This window comes from Schistocerca gregaria, chromosome 3 (genome assembly GCF_023897955.1).
Source record: "Schistocerca gregaria isolate iqSchGreg1 chromosome 3, iqSchGreg1.2, whole genome shotgun sequence".
In the NCBI taxonomy this organism is placed as follows: Eukaryota; Metazoa; Arthropoda; class Insecta; order Orthoptera; family Acrididae; genus Schistocerca; species Schistocerca gregaria.
The window spans coordinates 893857013-893872538 of NC_064922.1; the positions used below are offsets into that span (position 1 = coordinate 893857013).

General features: G+C 42.9%; 1 pseudogene; it reads left to right on the forward strand.

Annotated features, from left to right (window-relative positions):
• Window positions 1-14348: 14348 nt before the first annotated feature.
• Window positions 14349-14466, forward strand: LOC126356712 (5S ribosomal RNA; annotated as a pseudogene).
• Window positions 14467-15526: the final 1060 nt, after the last annotated feature.

Below are 15526 nucleotides of genomic sequence, written 5' to 3' on the forward strand. Positions count from 1 at the left end.
TATGCTCTCCTTGAAACTCCGTACAACCTCGGGTTCCTTTAGTTTATCCAGGTCCCATCTCCTTAAATTCCCACCTTTTTGCAGTTTCTTCAGTTTTAATCTACAAAGTCAGTGATATGAGTCTGTAATTCAATGGGTTACTGCTATTTCGTTTCTTCAATATTGGTGTGGCCTGAGCTACTTTCCAGTCTTTAGGAAAAGACCTTTCGTCAAGTGAGCGGTTATATACGATTGGTAACAAAGGCGCTATTGTGCCTGCATACTCTGAAAGGAACCTGAGTGGTATACCATCTGGACCGGAAGACTTGCCTTTCTTTAGTGATTTGAGTTGTTTCGCAACACCTGAGATATCTACTTTTATATCACTCACGCTAACAGCTACTCTGGTTTCGAATTCTGAAATATTTACTTCGTCTTCTTTAGTGAAGTAATTACGGAAAGCTGTATTTAGTAACTCCGCTTTAGTGGCACCATGATCGGTAACATTTCCATTGCTATCGCGCAGTGACGATATTGACTGTTTTTTGCCACTGGTGTACTTTAAATACGACCATAATCTCTTTGGGTTTTCTACCATATTTTGAGACAATGTTTCATTGTGGAAACTATTAAAAGCATCTCGCATTTAAATCCCCACTAAATGTCGAGCCTCCGTGAAACTTAGGCAGTGTTGGGGATTTTGCGTTCTTCCGAATTCGGCATGCGGTTTTCGTTTTTCGTTGCTTCTGCAGCAGTGTCCTGACGTCTTTTGTGTACCATGGTGGATCAGTCCCGTCCCGTCTCTTATTAACTTATGCGGTACGAATCTATTTATTGCCGTCGATACCGTATCTGAATTTGAGCCATATCTGGTCTTCACTCACATAATTAGCTTGGAAGGCATCAAGCGAATTTTTATGTGCTGTATTACATAGATATATTTTGCGATTATTTTTAGTGGTTTTGGTTGATATGGTTTAGCAAAGTTAGGGTGTGGTCCCCTTATTGTTCTTAAGAAAACGCTAAATGCAGAAGGTGTCAACACATTGTACTGCATTGTGCACTGCGTACAGTAGAGGAATAGTTTGGAAAAGATAATAGTCTCAACATGACAATGGTTTGTATAGAAAAACATTCCTGAAATTCCGCGACCTTAACGTAGCGGAACACCTGTGGGATGGGTGAGAACGTCGACTGTCCAGGCTCCAGCGTCCAACATGACTACCTACTCTCGTTTCGGCTCCTGAGGAAGAATGAGCTGCCATTCGTCCGCAGACATTCAGGGACCTCACCGAAAGTGGTCCCGAAAGGCGAAAGATGGACTCACCACATATTAATGTCCAGTAACAGGTGTCCGGATAATGTGTACTAACCAAAAGACTTCTAAAACTAACAATTTTGGATTAACGGAGACAAATACAGACGAGTGCGAAATGATTTAGGAGCGACCGTGCTTGCAAGTATTTACTCTTAGTGACGACCCATTCTTTTCAAAATCTGCATGAGACTTACCTTCCACATTACCGATGCAATTTGCTTCGATTGTGTACATATGCCATGTTGCACCGACGCACTTTCTAAGAATGAATCTTTCACTCTGCAATGGAGTGTGCTCTGTTTTGAAACTACCTGGCGGATTAAAAGTGGGTGGGGGACCGGGACTCGACATGGAACTTTCCATTTTCCAGGCACTGCTCTTACCGACCAGCTATCCGCGCACGACTCACGACCCGTCCTCAAAGCTTCACCTCTGCCAATACCCCTCTCATGCTATCGACACTTCACAAAAGCTTTCTCAGTCCTTATCTGGCCTTGTATTGCTACAAGAAAGAATATTTCAAAACAATAGTTAAACCACATTCAAGGGGACTGTTTCCAGACTTCTTCTTCCATGCATTCATAGTTCAATCAGTAAGAGCACTCCACGTGGAAGGCAGGGTTCCACGTTAAAGCCGCAGCTGACACATCATTTCAATGTCCCAGGAATTTTCACAACATTACCACCACAAAATTCTTTATGATCTAGATGTGCAGAGTGTGCTCCGATCACCGCAGAACAATGCATGACGCAGAACACTTCGTTACAATATTAGCTACGATATTTCCCGTCCATTTGCCTATCGAAGGTAGCAATTTTTTTTATTAGCAATACTGGCTCTATAATTTCACACAGCAGGATTATGCGAAAACAGATTCACCTTCTTTATAATTACTCCCGTTAAATGATTTGTATAACTCTTTCGTATGGGCTGGACCAACCTGTTACGATCATAAGAGCGCATCTCTGAAATGTCCGTTTGTCGTTCGGACTACCTGATGAAGAACCCTAAGAACAAAGTACATGCAGGGTATCAGAACCAATACCAGAATGTCGTCTGGTCTTTATTCCGTTTATTATAACTTACCTAACGACCTACATTCTCTTTTAGATTTTGCGAATAACATTTGGAAATCTTATCAGAGCTGGCCATTTTCGTCACAAGACAGTTATCAGCTGTCATTGTTTCTACCAAATTGGACATTTTTAAGATAGTGAAATGATAGTTCTTTTACGGCAGGTTAGTCTGTAACTACGATGTATCATCTGTACACGAGTGACAAGACCGAAACGGATAATTTTGAAATAAAAGTTGTGAGATATAGACGGAAAAATGTACATGTTTTAAAATCGCAGTGCAAATTTGAAATATTTAAATAAATATTTGCCTTATAGAGGACGAGTGAATCTAGTGCAAAGAATTTAGAACGAAAAGTACTCTTGGATGTATCTAAGTAATTCCTGTTACTGGTTAACTTGAGAATACATAAACATTTTTCAACAAATCCACGTGTACTTTAATTCCACATCACTTCACTTACAAGTTTTCTTTCTTAAAGAGAAGGGGCCCCAGCACGCCCACACCGGCATGATGGCCAACACAAAAGGTCTACCGTCATCTCTGCATAAGGGTTAGTTTTCACTACAGTGATATCTAACGGGATGTGGGTACTGCGATGCTTGTGTACCTCTGGTTAAGGTTAACCATTAATACGCTCTCATATGGAGATAGATTAGGTCGAATGTTGAACGAAGGGTAGCAGTTTGAAGCACAGGGGGAAAAAAGTGTGAAGGCAAACGCCACGGGAAAGAAGTGGCAAGGCAAGAGCCAAGGGAAAAATCCTCTGGGATAGCTACGTCGGGTAGTAAGAGCAGTAGCAGATTCTTGCTGACTGCGACAGGTCATACAAGATTAGGTTAGAAGTTGGTATCATGCGAGCGGATACCGTGTCAAGCCATATGTTCGTCATAAGAGATCAGTCCGTGACAGCGCCGCAGCGCGGTGTGCTGCAGTTTAGGCTGTGAGGGCCCCCTGCCGCGCTGCGCCTAAGTCACCCATCGGTGTCTGGTGGGCGAGCGTCGAAGCCAAGCGCTCGGAGATGTGTGGTCGCGTATCAGCACCATTCCTCACTCGTTGGCTGCGCTGACAAGCTCAGTGCGGGCCGCGGTTGAGTCTTCTCCGTGTAGCGAACGACGTAGCCCGTGCCCTTGGCCGTCCTGATCGCACTGGTAGCCCACTCGTCAGAGCAGAGCTGCTAGGAACCGTTGGGCTTCTACGTTTTTGCGGCGGCACCCGTGTGCCACTTACAAGTACCCCAGTAAAAATACTCTTTTGATAGGTGTTACGGGCTTATTTTCGCTTACTGTAGCAGCTGACGATGACCATTTCAGGCCGAAAAATGTTGTGACCATGTCGTGAAACGTTATAATGTCAAAAACAGACAAAACTTTATAGTTAACCAATAACCTGTCTCCTTTTTTTGAGCAACACAGGAGACATATCAAGTAACGCTCTATAATTTCCTTAAATCCTAAAAAATAAACTTAAATCTTTCCTTTATTTAGCTGAGATCGTTAGCTGCCAGATCAATACTTAAAATGAACTTTTTAGTATGAAAAGTATTCCAAGGTTCTTGGAGTCAGTCGTCACATACAAAGTGGGTAAAATTATATTGTTTTTAAAGAAGTCTTTAGTTGAGAATTTCTAGGATAGACTGTGTCCATGGTAGAAAATGAAACCTCCTTCGCCATGTTTCTAGAGCTAGTAAAGGGTGGGTTGGGTGGGTTGTTTGGGGGAAGAGACTAAACAGCGAGGTCATCGGACTCATCGGATTAGGTAAGGATGGGGAACGAAGTCGGCCGTGCCCTTTCAAAGGAACCATCCCGGCATTTGCCTGGAGAGGTTTAGGGAAATCAAAGAAAACCTAAATCAGGATGGCCGGACACGGGATTGAACCGTCGTCCTCCCGAACGCGAGTCCAGTGCGCTAACCACTGCGCCACCTGCTCGGTAGTAAAGGGTAAAACGCGTTCTGCAGCCTCCAGTGAAACCTCGGGTTACTCTGATGACAAACGCATATGAAAGCCCAAGAGATTAAAAACTTTTGGTAAGAAGCTATCGCACATTCAGTGGTTCGCCATGGTGCAGGATCGCCGTTTAAAAGATGACGATGGCTGGAAAAACGGTGCCCTATATAGTCTAGTTAAAGCTATCCTTTCCCAGCGAGATGGATCAGAGGAAGTCGCCACGAAAAGACGAACTGTGTAGGACGTTCTGCGTACAGAAATCTTCCTTCGCTTTTGTTATCGCTGATTTATCGAGTTTGTTCTGTTTGATCTGCTTCATGAAATTTTTAAGATGTGATAAACTCTAGAATTTAGAACTAATCAGTATGTCGGTTTCCCTCACTTGTTTCCTTGTACGAGGCTTATTCGGAAAGTAAGATCGCAAAATGGAAAACCCTGTGAAAATCAAATATGTTTTATTTGCAACAGTTAGCTACACCTTCCAGCTACTTCTCTACATAGTCGCCGCTCCAATTTAGACATTTGTCGTAGCATTGTATTAACTTTCCAATACCCTCGTCATAGATGCAAGCCGCCTTTACTTCCTGCCAATTCTCTGCCCTCGTATAAAGCTCGTCGTCTGTGCCAGAACGTTGTCTTCATAGCTAGCGGTTCATGTGAGCAGAGATGAAACTCAGGGAGTGTCGATTACGGGCTGTATTGTGGGTGATAAAACGCTTCCCATCGAAAACGCTGCAAGAGCATCTTCGTTGCCCCTTCAGAGAGCTGATAAGAATTTGTATGACAGTTAGGTTATATTTCGCGGAAAGACCACAAAGATACGATAAGAGAGATTAGGGTTCGTTCGGAGACATATAGACAGTCATTTTCCCTCGTTCTATTTGGGAGTGGAACAGGGAGAGAAGGTGCTAGTTGTGGTACGAGGTACCCTCCGCCACGCACCGTATGGTGGATTGCGGAGTATGTGTGTAGATGTAGATGGGCCAAGTGACATCAGGCTCTCGTACTTAGCGTGAGACATTACTTTCTAGATGCTCACTGTGCTCTCAGAACTCAAAAGAGAGACGTGACGCAATCGACGGACATACTAGAGACACTACCTAACACATCTGTGCAAAGCTTTACTGGATTTTCACTGTGGTTTCCATTCCGCACGCCATCGCACCTTACTTTCCAAATAACCCTCGTATATTTTTATGTCCGGCAACGTTCAAAGACATCCGCCTTTCCCTGTCCTGGGAACTCTCCTCAAGTGCTCTCTTAGTTGTTCACTTCTTTAGCATCATCCAATGACAATATTTTTCTGCAGACCCACAATCCGTCTGTTTATATTGAGAACATTAAAGGGCACTTCTTGGCACACATCATTTTCTGTTAACCATTCACCGTTCAGTATTCGATCGTATCGGTGAAACATTTTTTGTGTCAATCACATATCTGAGAAGATATTCCGCAAATCACATATTCGCTTGCAGTCGGCAATGTTTCCTGCCGAAAGACTCCCAGAAACTTAGGCTGATGGATTCCCCCAGTTCACTTTTATGTGCATCTACTGTTTGCAAGAAATGGCAACTGTATTTTCCACGCATATTTTCTTTGAGATAATCTACTTTTCTCAAAAAAACGTCATTAATTTAAGAAATAAATACAATCTTCCATAAATCGCATTCACAATAAACGCTTTGGTGTGCAACATACCAGTAGTACAAAAGATTGAAGGGGCCAAAAATGTGTGTTTATACGTGTTCATTTGTGGCCATTTACAGGTTTTTAATTGACTATTTCCATCCCAGAATTCCAACCTGTACCTCAATAAAACTTCCACTGTCTACCACACATTTCGTTCCCTGGGGAATTTTGGCTGTAAGTTTTATGTCCCTATGTTTCGCTCTTTTATAGAGCACTACGATAGCAGTGACGTGTGATGCATACCAATTGCTTACCTTGTATACAAAGGACTTCGACAGTTTGCATGTCGCCCATTGCTTGCGACACAATTGTAAATTCAAAGTTAAGCATTGTCTATCTTCTTTATTGTAATAAAATCTATTATTGTGATTTGCTTTAATTTTTGTACAACATTGTTAGAACCAGTATCGTTTATGCACCCTATACGAGACGAGTGGTCAGGACCCCACAATTACGGCCGCACGACCTGAATTACGAGAGTTTGAACTCGGAATGGTAGGTAGAGCTAGCCGCATGCGACATATCATTTCAGAAAACATTAGGAAATTCAGTATTCCCCGATCCACAATGTCAAGGGTGTGCTGATAATACCAGGTTTCAGGCAACAACGTCTCACCACGGATGACGCAGTGCTCGACGACATTCACTTGACGACCGAGAGCAGCGATATTTGCGTAGAGTCGTCAGTGCCAACAGACGAACAACACTACGTAAAATAACGACAAAGATCAATGTGTGGCGTACTACGAGCGTTTCCGTTAGGGCATTACGGCGAAATCTGGCGTTAATGGGCCGCGGCAGCAGACGACCGACGTGAGTGCACTTGCTAACAGCATAACGCCCCCTGCAGCGCCTCTCTTGGACTCGTGACCACATCGCTTGGACCCTAGACGATTGGAAAATCGTGGCCGGTCGGATGAGTCCCGATTTCACTTGATAAGAGCTGATGGTTGGGTACGAGTGCAGCGCAGATACTGCGAAGCCATGGACGCAAGTTGTCAACAAGGCACTGTGAAACCCGATGGTGGCTCCGTAATGCTGTGGGCTGCATTTACATGGAATTAAATAGCTCCTTTGGTCCACCTGAACCCACCACTGACTGGAAATTGCTATATTTGGCTACTTGGAGACCATTTGCAGCCGTTCTTGGAGTTCATGTTATATATGAGAAATGGTTCAAATGGATCTGAGAACTATGGGACTAAACTTCTGAGGTCATCAGCCCCTTGAACGTAGAACTACTTAAACCTAACTAACCTAAGGACATCACACACATCCATGCCCGAGGCTATATATGACAACGCACCGTGCCACAAATGTTCCCCATTGGTTTGAAGAACATTCCTGACAGTTCGAGCTTATAATTTGACCTTCTAGATTGCTCGACATGAATCCCACTGCACATTTATTGGACGTAATCCAGCGGTCAGTTCTGTGTGCAAAATACTGCAGCAGCAACACTTTCGCAGTTGTGGACGGTTACAGAGGCAGCATGTTTCAATATTTCTGCAGGGGATTTTCAACGACTTGTTCAGTTCATGCCACGTTGAGTTGCTGCACTTATTAGCAGGTGTCCTACAACTTTTGTCACCTCAGTGTATGTGTGGGAATACCACACATGATTCTAATTACTTACTTTTGTGCAATAATAGTTTTTGCCCATCTCAGGACTTAACCCCAAGCATATTATAGCATGTATAGGATATATGTGAATAGAAATTGAAACGTCCCGTTTGAACAATTATACAAGACTGTGCTTAAACTGACACACAATATTTTTAGTGCAACGCAATCTGACTTCCAAAAATCCCTACGAAAGAATGGCCCTGACTAACATTAACCTATACGTTTCACAAATCACTTACCTCACAAAAATCTTCGTTACTCAAGCTACTGCAATACAGCGAGCGCCACTACTGCCAACCAAATAAAAGATTCAAACTACGGAAGTCACTAACTACTGAGGCACAGTTAGCAAATGAAAGGTTTTAATAGAGAACAAACAATGTATTTACCTTAATAGTCATAATATATATATATATATATATATATATATATATATATATATATATATATATATATCAGTTTATGACACCAATTATTACAAATTTCAAAACTCCTCCATCTCTCTCCCCACGTCCACCACTGCTGGCGGCTCACCTCCAACTGCGCAACGCTACGGGCTGTTAGCATCCAGCTGCCGCTGCCCAACACTACAATGGCAGACAACAATGCAAACCAGCCACAGACTGCACACGGCACAGCCAGTAATTTTTATACAGAGCGCTACGTGGTGGCGGCGTTACCAATAAAAAAACCTAAACAGCCTACTTACAAAATAAGCGAAATATTATAATTTACGTATTTATGTACCCCCAGTTGTCGATTACTCTTATCGCAAAAAGGCTAAACTTAAATGTCTTGGCAGGTGTATTACTATATTTTTCGTGTTTATTTAAACTTATTTACTTATTCATCAATCTGTTTACGGAATAGCGTGGAACGTATGACTGTGTACTGTTTACTTGTTGGTTCCCTTCTTTAACAAGAGGTCAGCTATTTTTTACCGTAAAAACTGAATGAGGCGTATTTTCATTTCTAAATTTAAATCTTACCATTCTGTGCACAGCCGTCAGATCATTCACGCACATGAGGCTAATCACACTTCCCACTTCCATAGGGCACTCCTGACGACACCTTAGTGCACCTCCGAGTATAACGTACTGGATCCTATTACTTAAGAAGTCTTCGAGCCACTCACATATCTTGGAACTTATTCCGTATGCTCGTAACGTTAAAAGTCTGCAGTGAGGCACCGTGTCAAAGGCTTTTCTAAACTCTAGGAATATGGAATTTGCTTGTTGCCCTTCACCCATTGTTCGCGGGATTTCATGTGAGGAAATGGCAAGCTGCATTTCGCACTAGCGATGCTTTCGAAGACCTTGCTGATTATATAATTTTCCAGATGTTTTGAAAAAATAATGTACACAGACATTAATTACTATTTTATTTGTTTACGCCTCTTTACGCAGATCGACAGTAATATCGTACATATATACGTTGCAAAGAGGACCTACGATCGCTGCGCAGGATTATCCGAGCGGTCTCAGGCGCTGCAGTCATGGACTGTGTCGCTCATCCCGGCGGAGGTTCGAGTCCTCCCTCGGGCATGGGTGTGTGTGTTTGTCCTCAGGATAATTTAGTGTGTAAGCTTACAGACTGATGACCTTAGCAGTTAAGTCCCATAAGATTTCACACACATTTGAACATTAATTTTTTTTTTTTTGCGATGATGTGGCATCTCTGTATACATTAAAGAAACTAAACTAGACCAGGCTTGTGGTGAGCAATTTATCCTCTGAAAACTTAGTTTATCTAGTAGAATATTGTGACTGATTCAATCAAATACATTCGATATGTCACAGAAAACCCTAAGCAACGACATTTTGTTTAATGGTCATTTTATAATGTACTTAGCGAAAGTAGAATAACTGTCTCAGTAGAGTAACGCTCTTGAAATCCAAACTGTGAATGACTTAGTGTTCCTCTACTACATAGGTGAGTAACAATCGTTGGCTACGTAATTTTTTCAAAACATCTGGAAAATTGTAGAATCAGTGCGGTATTAGAAAGCATCGCTAGTGCGAAATGCAGCTTTCCCTTTTCTCACATGAAATCGTGCGAACAATGGATGTAGGGGAACAAGAAAATTTCATATTCCTAAATTTCCAAAAAGCATTTGACACGGTGCCTCACTGAAGACATTTAACGTTACTGGCATACGGAATAAGTTCCCATATATGTGACTCGCTCGAAAACTTCTTAAGTGATAGGATCCAGTACGTTATACTCGAAGGTGCGTGTTCATCAGACACAAGGGTATCGTTAGGAATGTCCTAGGGATGTGTGATTAGCCTCTATACGCGTAAATGATCTGACGAGCAGAGTGACCAGCAATCGGCAGCTAATTGCTGAAGATGCTACGATGTACGGGAATATGTCGTTGTTTAATGATTGTAGGGAGAAACAAGATGACTTTAAAAAAAATTCTAGTTAGTCTGATGAATGACAGCTAGCTCTAAACACAGAAAACTGCAAGTTATTGCACATGAGTAGGAAAAGCAATCTCCTAAAGTCCGAAGACATCATTATTAGTGTGCTGCCTGGCACAGTCACATCGATTAAATATTTAGGCGCAGCGGCGAAAATGATATGAAATGCATCGAGCGTATGAGGTTTGTAATAGGGAAGGTAAATTGTAAACTTCGATTTATTGTGAGAATTTTTGGAAAGTATGGTTCCTCGTGCAGCTCACTAGTGCCAGCTGTTCTTGAGAAATGCCCGAGTGTTTGGGATCCCGACCAGGTCTGACCAAGGGAAGACATCGAAGATATTCAAAGGCGCGCGCTAGATTTATAACCGATAAATTCGATCAACGCGCAGGCATTACGGAGATGCTTCGGGAACTCAAATGGGAAGGTAGGAAGGCGAAATTCTTTTCTAGGAACGCTACTGAGAGAATTTACAGAACCGGCATTTGAAGCTAACTGCATAACGATTCTACTGTCGCCAACAAACATTTCGCGTAACGACCACGGAGATAAGAGACGTTCGAGCTCGTTAGGAGGCCTATAGACAGTCGCTCTCTCCGCAACCCCCTCCCCTTAACACCACGACCCCTGTTTCCAAGTTGAACAAGAAAAGAGATGACTAGCAGTGGTACGTACCTTTCGCCATGCACCAATTTGTAGATGTAGATGGTTGAAATTTGCCGGTAGTTATCATTTTGGTAGCCATATTTCTTAGAGGACTAACAATGGCATATTCGAACTTGCCTGGAAAATACAATGAATTAATTATGTTTTATCCGTGTCACTAAGAACATTACAAAATACAGGGTCACCACGGTTAATCGCCTTATTGGAGATAACATCAACTGAATATAAATTCTTAATTTTTGAAGTTATAATTATTTTTCGTGCTGTGGGCGGATGGGTACGTGTGGGAAATTTTCATAACATTGAATTTCCTCTGGGTGCTTCATCAGAGTATTGGTTTGTTTTCTCTTGTAGTCTTCCTAAACCAGATTTCTTATCCGTCTTTAAGAATTTTTATATAATGATCCCATTCTTTTAAATAAAAGAGGTCTCACCTTCTATAGCTTCTTTCTCTGCATCTCTTTCAACCGTATTCCATGAGCTGTCAATTTCTGACAAGGTGTGAATGTTCCCTAGCTTCCTGTTCTTATAAATTCACAATAACGTTTATAATATGAAAGTGCTTTGCCACACTTGCATGTTATGGCTATATTGTCAATTTTCCTTTTTTCATTCTGAAGCTAGTTTGATACATGTAGCGATCCAACATTTCTTTGAAGACGTCCTAGAATTACAATAAGGGTGTATCCCTCTTTGGTCGCCTGAAAAATAAGTGAATTTCGTGATTTTTCAAGTAAAATAAAACGTAATGCTAAATTTGATATTATAGTTTTGTTCCTTACACTTTTGTCTTTAAGAAATCTTTTTTGTGTACACATCGTACGCTCCTTGTAACTGCTGCAAAAGGTGGAGAGACCTCCCTGCAGCCGGAGCATTGGTCTTCGGGGGGAATATCCAAAGTCCTCCTATTCGACCTGCAACAAAGTACTTTCGTATAAGTCGTTTTCAGTACATTTTCTGCCAGAATACATACGCTATGTGATCAAAAGTATCCGGACACCCGCAAAACATACGTTTTTCATAATACGTGCATTTGGTGCCACGTGCTGTCAGTTACTCCATATCAGCGACCTCAGTAGTCATTAGACATCGTGAGAGAGCAGAATTGGACGCTTCGCAAAAGTCACGGACTTCGGATGTGGTCAGGTGATTGGTTGTCACTTGTATGATACGTCTGTACGTGAGATTTCCACACGCCTAAACGTCCCTAGGTCCACCGTTTCCGATGTGATAGTGAAGTGAAAACGTGAAGGGATACGTACAGCACAAAAGCGTACAGGCCGACCTCGTCTGTCGACTGACAGAGACTACCGACAGTTGAAGAGGGTCGTAATGTGTAATAGGCAGACATCTATCCAGACCATCACACAGGAATTCCAAACTGCATCAGAATCTACTGCAAGTACTATGACAGTGAGGCGTGGGCGAAAAAATTTGGATTTCATGGTCGAGCGGCTGCTCATAAGCCACACATCACGCCGGTAAATGCCAAACGACGCTTCGCTTGGTGTAAGGAGCGTAAACATTGGACGATTGAATAGTGGAAAAAAGTTGTGTGGAGTGACGATGGCATGGTCCGATGGCATGATGTGGGTACGGCGAACGCCCGGTAAACGTCATCTACCAGCGTGTGTAGTGATAACAGTAAAATTCGGAGGCAGTGGTGTTATGGTGTGGTCGTGTTTTTCATGTTTTTTGCGCCGCTCTATCACAGCAAGGCCTACATCGATGTTTTAAGCTTCTTCTTGCTGACCATTATCGAAGAGCAATTCGGGGATGGCTATTGCATCCTTCCACACGATCGAGCACCTGGTAAAAATGCACGGCCGGTTGTGGAGTGGTTACACGACAATAACACCCGTGTAATGGGCTGACCTGCACAGGATCCTGACCTGAATAGTGTAGAACACCTTTCCGCAGTGCAGCACTCCGCGAAGTATGGGCTGCCATTCTCCAAGAAACCGTAGCACCTGGTTGAACGTATGTTTGAGAGACTGGAAGCTGTCGCAAGGGTAAGGGTGGGCCAACACCATACTGAATTCCAGCATTTCCGATGGAGGGCGCCACGAGCTTGTAAGTCATTTTCAGCTAGGTGTCCGGATACTTTTGTACACATAGTGTAAGATAATTGAAAAATAAAAGAGTTCTACCAAAATGATGAAGCGCAGAAACAAATTTTAATCAAGATGAATGCATGCACCGAAAATGGACTTTTGAAGACTTGGCAAAACGTGTATTTACGCTGTTACACAATTCAGTTTAGAATGCCGGCATCAAATTCCGATGAAAAACCGTAAGTTATGTTTCTCGCCAATAAAAATACGTTTTCGAGAAAACCGAGTTTAAAGTTTTTGAATAACATAACATTTTTACGTAGGTTAGACAAACTTCTAGTCTGTGATCCCTGGACCATACATCTATCCTTCCAGATACAAAAGTAGGTCCTCCATCTTCTTCATGGCGACGGTGGTCTGCGGACTTCTTTGGCAGATTCTGTCATCAGCTGCTCTGCTCGCTCGATACTCTTTTCGTCCGCTTTTGTGCAGAAGTTATAACAGGCTGGTCCGATCTCAAATTCTAACACATTCACAATATTACTAATGCCTATTGCACCGTCGTTGAAATTACAGGCCGACAATATTTTCCTGCTGTGAATGTTTTTTCGGTGACACTTTTTCACTACTCGCCTTGTAACTATACACCAAATAATATCGTGTCGGACGTCCCTTTTCTCGGCGTTGTGCTCTAAATGCCGTTGAAAGCCCTCTGCAAAAATATTGAGCCACTCTGGCTCTATAGCTGTCCGTAATTGGGATAGCGTTGCCTGTTCAGGGTATCGTGTACGAACTGTTCTCTCGAGTATGCTCCATAAATGTTCGATGGGATTCATGTCTGGCTTTCTGGGTGGCCAGATCATTCACTGGAATTGTCCAGAATTTTCTCCAAAAAATCATGAAGAGTCGGTGACATAGCGCACTGTCAACCATAAAATTTCCGTCTTCGTTTTAGAATATAAAGTCCATGAACGACTGCCAATGTCCTCTAAGTAGCCGACCATAACCATATCGTTTCACTCATACGTCCAGCCCATGCAAACGCAGTGCACATCATTGTCGAGCCACCAGCATCTTGCACAGTGCCTTGCTGACATCTTGGATCCATGGCTTCGTGGGCTCTCTGCCACACTCGAACCCTACCATCAGTTATTTACCAACTGGAATCGCGACTCATCTAACCAGGCCACGGTTTGCTACTCGTGTGGAGTCCAACCGATACGGTTATGAGCGCAGGAGAAGAGCCGCAAGCGACGTCAAGTTGTTAGCAAAGGCAATCGCGTCGGTCATCTGCTGCCATACCACCATTAATACTGTCCAAAGGTATACGTTCGTCGTAGGTGCCACATCCATTTCTCCGGTTATTTCGTCTAGTGTTGCTTGTTTGTTAGCGCCGACAACGCTACGCAAAACGCCGCTGTTCTCGTTCTTTAAGTGAAGGCCGCCGGCCACTGATTTGTCAGTGGTAACGCCTGAAATTTGATATTCTCGACATACTCTTGACGCTGTGGATTTCGGAACATGGACTACCGAAGTAGCATATCCCATACGTTTATCTCTAGCTGCCAACAGCCTTGCCGCAGTGGTAACACCGGTTCCCGTCAGATCACCGAAGTTAAGCGCTGTCGGGCTGGGCTAGCACTTGGCTGGGTTACCATCCAGTCTGCCGAGCGCTATTGGCAAGCGGGTTGCACTCAGCCCTTCTGAGGCAAACTGAGGAGCTACTTGATTGAGAATTAGCGGCTCCGGTCTCGTAAAGTGACGCGCGGCCGGGAGAATGGTATGCTGACCACATGCTCCTTCATATCCGCATCCAGTGACACCTATGGGCTGAGGATGACACGACGGCCGGTCGGTACCATTAGGCATTCCAAGGTGTGTTCGCACGGAGTTCTGTTTCCAAGTACCATACGCGTTCAAAGTCTCTTAATTCCCGCTGTGCGGTCGTAATCTCGTCCGACATCTTCTCACAGTAATCACCCGAGTACAAATGACAGCTCCCCCAATGCACTGCCCTTTTATACCTTGTGTAGACGATACTACAACCATCTGTATGTACGCATATTCATCTCCCAAGGTGCCCGTCACCTCAACATATAACGGAATTTCTGGCGAACTTTTGATGAACACTTCAATAAAGTAGTCATCACAGAGAATATTTTGAGCAAATAAATCGATTTTTTGAAATTTTCAAAGATCATCCCTCTTGACTTTTTTATTGGGTGGGTTGGAGAATGCGTTAGAAATTTCATTAAGAAATATGTTGAATCAAGAATTGGTATCAGGTTCTTTGTAAACTTCATCTCCAGACAACGTTTTTAAGCTTCTTATAAAATATTCTGTTGTTTTCGCATTGGTCACCCTCAGTATTTCTAAAAATGCAGTTAAGTAACGTAACGCGGCTCAACATGCTTCATCATATGTCGAAACAAGGCCCCGGGAGTAGACAACATTCCATTAGAACTACTGATAGCCTTGTGAGAGCCAGCTATGGTAAAACTCTACCACCTCGTGAGCAAAATTTATTAGACAGCTGAAATATCCTCAGACTTCAAGGAGAATATAATAATTCCAATCGCAAAGAGAGTACAGGGTGGTCCAAAAGTCCAGAAACACTCTCAAACATTCAAATGGAGTAGCAAACAAGGAAACAGAGTCCCTACACAACATGGCGGCCATCTTGAAAGCCGCCATTTTGGATTCAACTCAAAAACTTCAAATGGGAATATGATCATGTGAAAC